Genomic DNA, 7,181 nt, shown 5'->3' on the forward strand with positions numbered 1-7,181 from the left:
TGGATGAAACATGCAATTATATTAATTTTAACTAGTTAAACAGCCAGAATATACATCAAGCTACGGTAAATATTTGAGCGTTTGAAATCTGTCAGTAATCGCTATGCAGGCCTTTACAATATTCGGATTCATACAAATATAAAAAGATGAAACTTTTCGGTTATTAAGCAACTTAACGAGAATAACGTCGGCTAAGTTACGGCACTGTGGTGAATCTTTATTGCTTTTGGTTTTTTTGTTGGAAAATACGAATGCAAAAACTGAAAGCACTAAATGGCATAATTTAGTGCAACTCAGTTGCATCATACACACACGATTTGGCTTTGCTTTCTGAGCAGTTTATTTACTAAAGACCTTGACTGGAAAAGCCGGACCTGTATTCGAGCAACTTATTGATATATTAATCAATGCCTGATATTCTGCTAAAGGAATGATCTCCAAGTCTTTGTTCATCTAACTCTTGCAGCACAACGACTCTGCTTCAAGGAAATTGTAAAGTGTATTTGTTATGTCTTTTCTGTCATTTCCACTTTAATTACATAGCAAGAATCCAAGAGTCTTAGTCACCATAAAAACTGAGCACTCTTTATCTAATTTGTATTTGGTGCACTTTTGAAATGTTGATTTAATGTTTTCATTACATTTCCTGACATCATCCAGCAACTTAAATCAGCCCCGTTTGACTTTCCTGTTTTCAAAGTTTTTTTTTATTTTTATTTTTAAATTTTTTTTAACAATACTGACAGTACTTGACTATCAAGACTGAAATATACACACTCTTCTTCTCCTTGGGTTGCCTGTCCACAGCTGTCACCTGCCTATCTAGACATAAGGGAAGAATGGTCAGAGTGCTTGTAAAGTAGGCTAAATTTGGTAAATGGAAGAATGCTTCCAGCATTATTCGCCAAAAATCTGTACTAAACAAGACAACAGCTATTATTTGAAACCCCAATATAAACATGCTAGTATATACAGTCCCCTCCAAAAGTATTGGAACAGCAAGGTCAATTCCTTTGTTTTTGCTATACACTGAAGACAATTGAGTTTGAGGTCAAAAGATGTACATGAGATGACAGATCCGAATTTTAGCTTTTATTTACTGGTATTTTTATCTAGATTTATTAAACAACTAAGAACATATCACCTTTTGTATCAGACAACCCAATTTTTAGATGAGCAAAATTATTGGAACATGTGACTGACAGGTGTTTCTTGTTGCCCAGATGTGTCCTGTTAGATTGATTGGTTAAACAATAAATTGTTCTGAATGTCTACTCTTGGTTTTAGCCTTGGGTTTTGCCTGTGAAGACTGCATTTGTGTTATAAAAGATAAACTAACATGAAGACCAGAGAGCTCTCTTTGGGAGAAAAGCAAGCCATTTTGAAACTTAGAAAAGAGGGGAAATCGACCAGAGCCATTGCACAAGCATTGGGGATAGCTTGTACAACAACTTGGAATGTCCTGAAAAAGAAAGAAACTGCTGGCGTACTGAGCAACAGACATTGAACAGGTTGACCAAGGAAAACAACAGCAGTTGATGACAGAAACATTGTGAAGAAAAACCCCAAAACATCAGTCAGTGACATCACAAACAATCTCCACAGGGCAGGGGTGAAGGTATCTCAATCAACCGTTTGAAGAAGACTTAGAGAGCAGCAATATAGAGGCTATACCACAAGATGCAAACCACTCATCAGTAGTAAGAATCGGAAGGCTAGATTACAATTTGCAAAGAAGTACAGAGATGAGCCACAAAAGTTCTGTAACAAAGTTTTATGGATTGATGAGGCCAAGATTAACCTCTGCCAAAGTGATGGAAAGGCCAAAGTGTGGAGAAAGAAGGGATCTGCTCATGATCCAAAACGTACGAGCTCATCTGTGAAGCACGGTGGAGGAAGTGTCATGGCTTGGGCTTGCATGGCTGCTTCTGGAGTGGACTCACTAATCTTTATTGATGATGTAACTCATGATGGTAGCAGCAGGATGAATTCAGAAGTCTACAAAAACATTCTGTCTGCCAACTTACGGAGAAATACGTCCAAACTAATTGGGAGGAACTTCATCATGCAGCAAGACAATGACCCAAAACACACTGCCAACACAACAAAGGAGTTCATTAGGGAGAAAAAGTGGAAGGTTTTAGACTGGCCAAGTCAATCACCAGACCTTAACCCAATTGAGTGTGCATTTCACCTCCTGAAGAGGAGATTGAAGGGAAAACCCCCTGAAACAATCAACAACTGAAAGAGGCTGCAGTAAAAGCCTGGAAAAGCATCACAAAAGAAGAATGCAACAGTTTGGTGATGTCAATGGGTCGCAGGCTTGATGCAGTTATTGCAAGCAAGGGATATGCTACCAAATATTAAGTGTTATTTACTTTCATTTACTTAAATACTCTCTGTTCCAATACTTTTGCTCACCTAAAAATTGGGTGGTCTGATACCAAAAGGTGCTATGTTCTAAGTACTTTAACACATCTAGGTGTAAATACCAGGAAATAAAAGCTGAAATTCTGAACTCTTGTCTCATGTTCATCTTTTTATCTCAACCCCAAATGTATTGAATGTATTGCAAAAACAAAGGAATTGGCCTTGCTGTGCCAATACTTTTGGAGGGGACTGTAGCACAATTTAGAATTTAAATAGTTTTTTTTTAAATCACTCCCTCCATGCTGCATGTACTATTGCTAAATGTACTGTATTGCAAAAGTTCAGACTTGTTTTCAGTTGTATACCAAAGCCATTATTTTAGCTAAACAATAATTAACTCTTTACATTGTCTTAAACTAAGACTTGCCCTGTGAATTTAATTTTCAGCCAGATGCACATGGAGTTCCATGTGGAGTCGTGATGGCTCTGTTGTACCTAAAATGTAATGGCCCGTATTGGAACAATGATACCATTATATATTACTGCACATGCCCAGTTTTAAGGGAAATTCATTTTTACAATATAGATATATAGATATATAGATATATTTATTTTTATGAGCAAATTCTCAAAAATATAACAGTCCTAATATATCCAAATCTTGTTTTTCAATAATTTGAAACAATTCTTTTCAGTAATTTTACAGTTTATTTGTGATTGATTATTAATTTGTGTACTTTTCAGTGGTGTCAATTTCCCCAATTTGGAAGTAAGGAGAGGGTTTTTAGTTTGAGCTTTTTTTCCCTTTTAAACACAACAGAAAATATCCATCAGTATGGAAGTCGTGTGGCCAGCAGCCACTTCACCTTGATGCCTGAAATAGCTGGTCACTTCCTCTTTCCTGCCCACGCTCGTCAGTTCTTAATACTGTACAAAACCTGTACCTGATTACAACAGGCATGTGGAGTCATACACAGTCCTCGCGGTCAATTCTGCATCTGACGGTGGAGGATGGGAGGGTCTGGGTGTAGAGTGGAGTCAGAGGGGGGGGATGTCAAGGGGGAAAGTATGGGTGCTGTGTCAACAGACAGTTCACGTTTTTGAAGGTTCTGGAGGCCTGCATCTGATCCCCTCAGACAGGTTTCTCTATTGTCCTAAAAGTCGTCTGATGTTCCACACTAATTTTTTTTTTTTGCTGTTGCACACAGCGTTTATTATAAAGACAAAGTCTTCTGACGATTCTTCTGTTTCCGAGGACATTATTCAGACAAAATAAACATATTTGTCCTGTAGTATCAGAATACCAAGAAGAATCGTTCAAATGAAGTTTATTTGCTTCATATAAATCCGTAAATTTTTGTCTGTAAATTTTCTACCAAATAAAATGCGCCTTTTTCAGCTACAGACTTATGTTGTGTTTACAGATAAACATTTGTTATAGTAAGCTTGAAATAAAAATGCATCACAAATATGTCACATTTTCTACTTCTTTATGATGTGAAATAAAGGCTTAACATATTTGGTGTTCCTTAGTGTTTTTTTATGTTTTTTTGTGGGGTGGGGAACTGAGACCTTGTGAGAAAGTTTGCATTAAATTCCCATTTCCCCCCATTGTAAGTGGAGCTGGCAGAGGTCCATGTACATAGACAAGCTCCAGTAGAGTTCTTAGCCCTGTGAAATGGGGGCCAAACCCATTCCATGGGACCACAGACCTGCTGAGGAAACATTCCCTGGGCTCCTGGTCACTTTTGGTCCCTGATACCATCTCAGTCCTGAGAGAGGCCACAGGAAATCCCTACTGATAAAGAGAGAAAAAAATATCAACATGAAAAACAACACAGATTTCATGTCTACAGTCTCAAAATTCCATCATCCACTACACAGCTCTTGTGTATACAAAAGAGACTTCCAGAATAGCTTGGTGAGTGAAACCCTACACACAGCTCTCCCATGTTTCCTTATAAACATGGTGGAATAATCCAGTCGTCTGAACTACATAGTGTTGGAGTCACTTGGCAACTCTTTGAAATAATAAACACTGTCTCAACATCATTGAAAAAGGTGTCTGAATTTTGAATTTGTTGGCAGGATTGGCAAGGAAGGTATCATCATCTCTGAGAAAACAAAAAAAAAGGATTAAAATTGTCTATCAGGCATTGTTGCAATTTAAAAGGATTTATTGTGTTACAATGCAATAAGTGGATACATACATTTTGTGTTGTGCTGATGTTTTCCTGAGCACTAGTCCTAAATATGTTGTAGGAATCTGTGCTACGTATATTCCCATCTCATTCTCTTAATTTGATCTTCATTAACTCTGTCCTGGCCCCACCTCAACTAGAATCTATGATGATCATTATGGCACAAAGTGCCTTCCGTTCTAGGTTTGAGATGAAGTGAGCTTTTATTCAAGCATATATCACCAGTGTATCTCCAAAAAATAGAATTATCAGGAACCACAAAAAAAACTGCTTCTATTCCAGGTTTACGTACAACATAGCATCATGGTTTAGTTACCTTGGGATTTAAAATCAACTTTATTAGTTGTCAAGTCCATTGACAGAACATACAGCTGAATGAAAATCTTCAATGTAGCCTATATTAGATCAATAAACCAAAACAATTAAAGTAGACTAGACATGTTTTTTAATGACACTGACAGCATGCAGAAAACGATCGCTGAATACAAATGAATTATTATGCCAAAACATATTTAGGAAGAAGCTGGGTGGAGTAGGGCAGAACGGTTCTGCCGCCAGGCCACTGTGGGGGTCAGCCTTTTTGTGGGTAAGCCAATAACACCATGATTTGGCCTAGGGTCACTGTTTCCTCCATTAAACATTTATGAGATTTTGGAAAGTGGCAAATCAAAGCAAGGAAGTGGATGTCATTATAAGTGGTTAATTTGGATTCCTACTGAATTATGTGCATGTATTTGGCACAAATACAGAAGCATTAAATTACATTGCATACTAATTACATGCTAAATGAAATTGATGGAATCTGTATAAATACTGTGTGTAATAAAACTGTTAATTCTTGGACTGTGTTTATAAAACTGATGCCAGTAATATAAAACTTGATTAATCATAATTTCAGATGTCCCTCTTATTAGCATAAATCAATTAGTAGAAACATTTGTTTTCTCTGCCTTAGCCTGCATACTGCTGTGTAAAGAATGGTTTTGAGGAGCAGTTTGGATGAAAATGAAACTGTATTTCTTTGTCAACTGCAAAATGACCTGTTTTTTCCTAGTGATCCTCAATATTTTTACCTCGAAGCCACAAATAGCAGGACACCACGAGAGGTACTTCCTATTTCCTGTGTACACTCAGTCATCAGCTCCCCCTGCTATGCAGGGCTCATCATATTCAACCCCTGTTGTCTGCTCATTGTTTTGCTTGTACAAGCACTAATTTATATGAAACTCTGCATATATGTTTTATGCATTATATTTCCTCATTGTTTAATTTCTTGCGGTCATTCACAACACGTGAGTCTTTCTGTGGAGCAGAACAACTATTCCCACAACCAGTCTTAGCAAGAATCGATAATTATTACAGAATTTCTGAAGATACTTTCTGCAGCTGGGGTTTGTTGCTCACAGTGTGTGTGTGTGTGTGTGTGAGAGAGAGAGAGAGAGAGAGAGAGAGAGAGTGGTAGTGGAGTTAGAGTGTTAGTGGAGACTCCCTGGCAGGAAGTCCTGCTGCTGGAACTGATATCTGACCAGGAAATCGCCTAAGCAGGAATCAAACAGTGGGCAGGCAGCAACAGGAAAGCCTGTGGGTCTCCTGTCTGCTGTCTGTTTGCTCAGCCCGGGCCCCAGTTCCCATGTGCATGGTGGAAAACAGCTGGATATGAGCACAACTGCCCAGCTACCTGCTAGCTTGATTTGCAGATGGCCCAGGGAATAGGGCAGACTCCTCATGGCCGCTGATTTTATCTACCTTCAAGTAGTCACCTAAATGTTATATCATGACATGCCGACATTTTATGCTCTTTTAGTAAACCATTTGTGCAAAAAAATCATTCTGAAGATGCAAATATTTTAAATATCTCACACAGTCAACAAAAAGAGAATGTTCACATATTGAATAGGTGCAAATAAAAAAATGAAAATCACTAAATACAATTTTGTTGTTCATTTTACGTTTTGCTATCCAATTATATGCACGTTAATATGAAAGTATAATCATACAGGACACAAAAAACTATATGGGTTATCCCATTTTTAAATTTGATTAAAAAAATAAACAGGCCATACCATTAAATACACACAGAATATTCCTTTAACATATCCCAAACATATCTGTAATGTTCATAAACACTAAAATCACAACATATGCAGCTAGCTTTACATGAAAATGCAATTAATGTAGAATAATAAGTAACCACTAAAACAGTGGTTAAAAAAAGAGTAAAAAATGTTGGCCTGAGATTACTGACAGGATCCCTGCATTAAGCCCAGCATTGTCTTTGACATGGAAATGCACAAGGGGAAATGACCTACATCTATCCCATACATATGTTCATCAAAGCCTTACCCATTGTAATCTAATTGACCTCAAACCTTCATGTGATGCACCACAGTTAATTAGATTCAAATACATCAAGTTGCTATCGGATGAAACAATGTTCTATACTAACTTGCAGAAAATTGAAATGATTGAGATAAGGACAAGTGCCGTATTTCAAAACTGGCTTTGATGCCATCCGTGGTGATGAAGGAGTAAAGGACCCAGAGTGCTCTAGCAGCAGATATGAAAATTCTCATATAGATTTGCAGCTTATTCCAGAATATCTATTTAAAC

The sequence above is a fragment of the Anguilla rostrata genome, chromosome 4 (assembly GCF_018555375.3).
Source record: "Anguilla rostrata isolate EN2019 chromosome 4, ASM1855537v3, whole genome shotgun sequence".
Classification (NCBI taxonomy): Eukaryota; Metazoa; Chordata; class Actinopteri; order Anguilliformes; family Anguillidae; genus Anguilla; species Anguilla rostrata.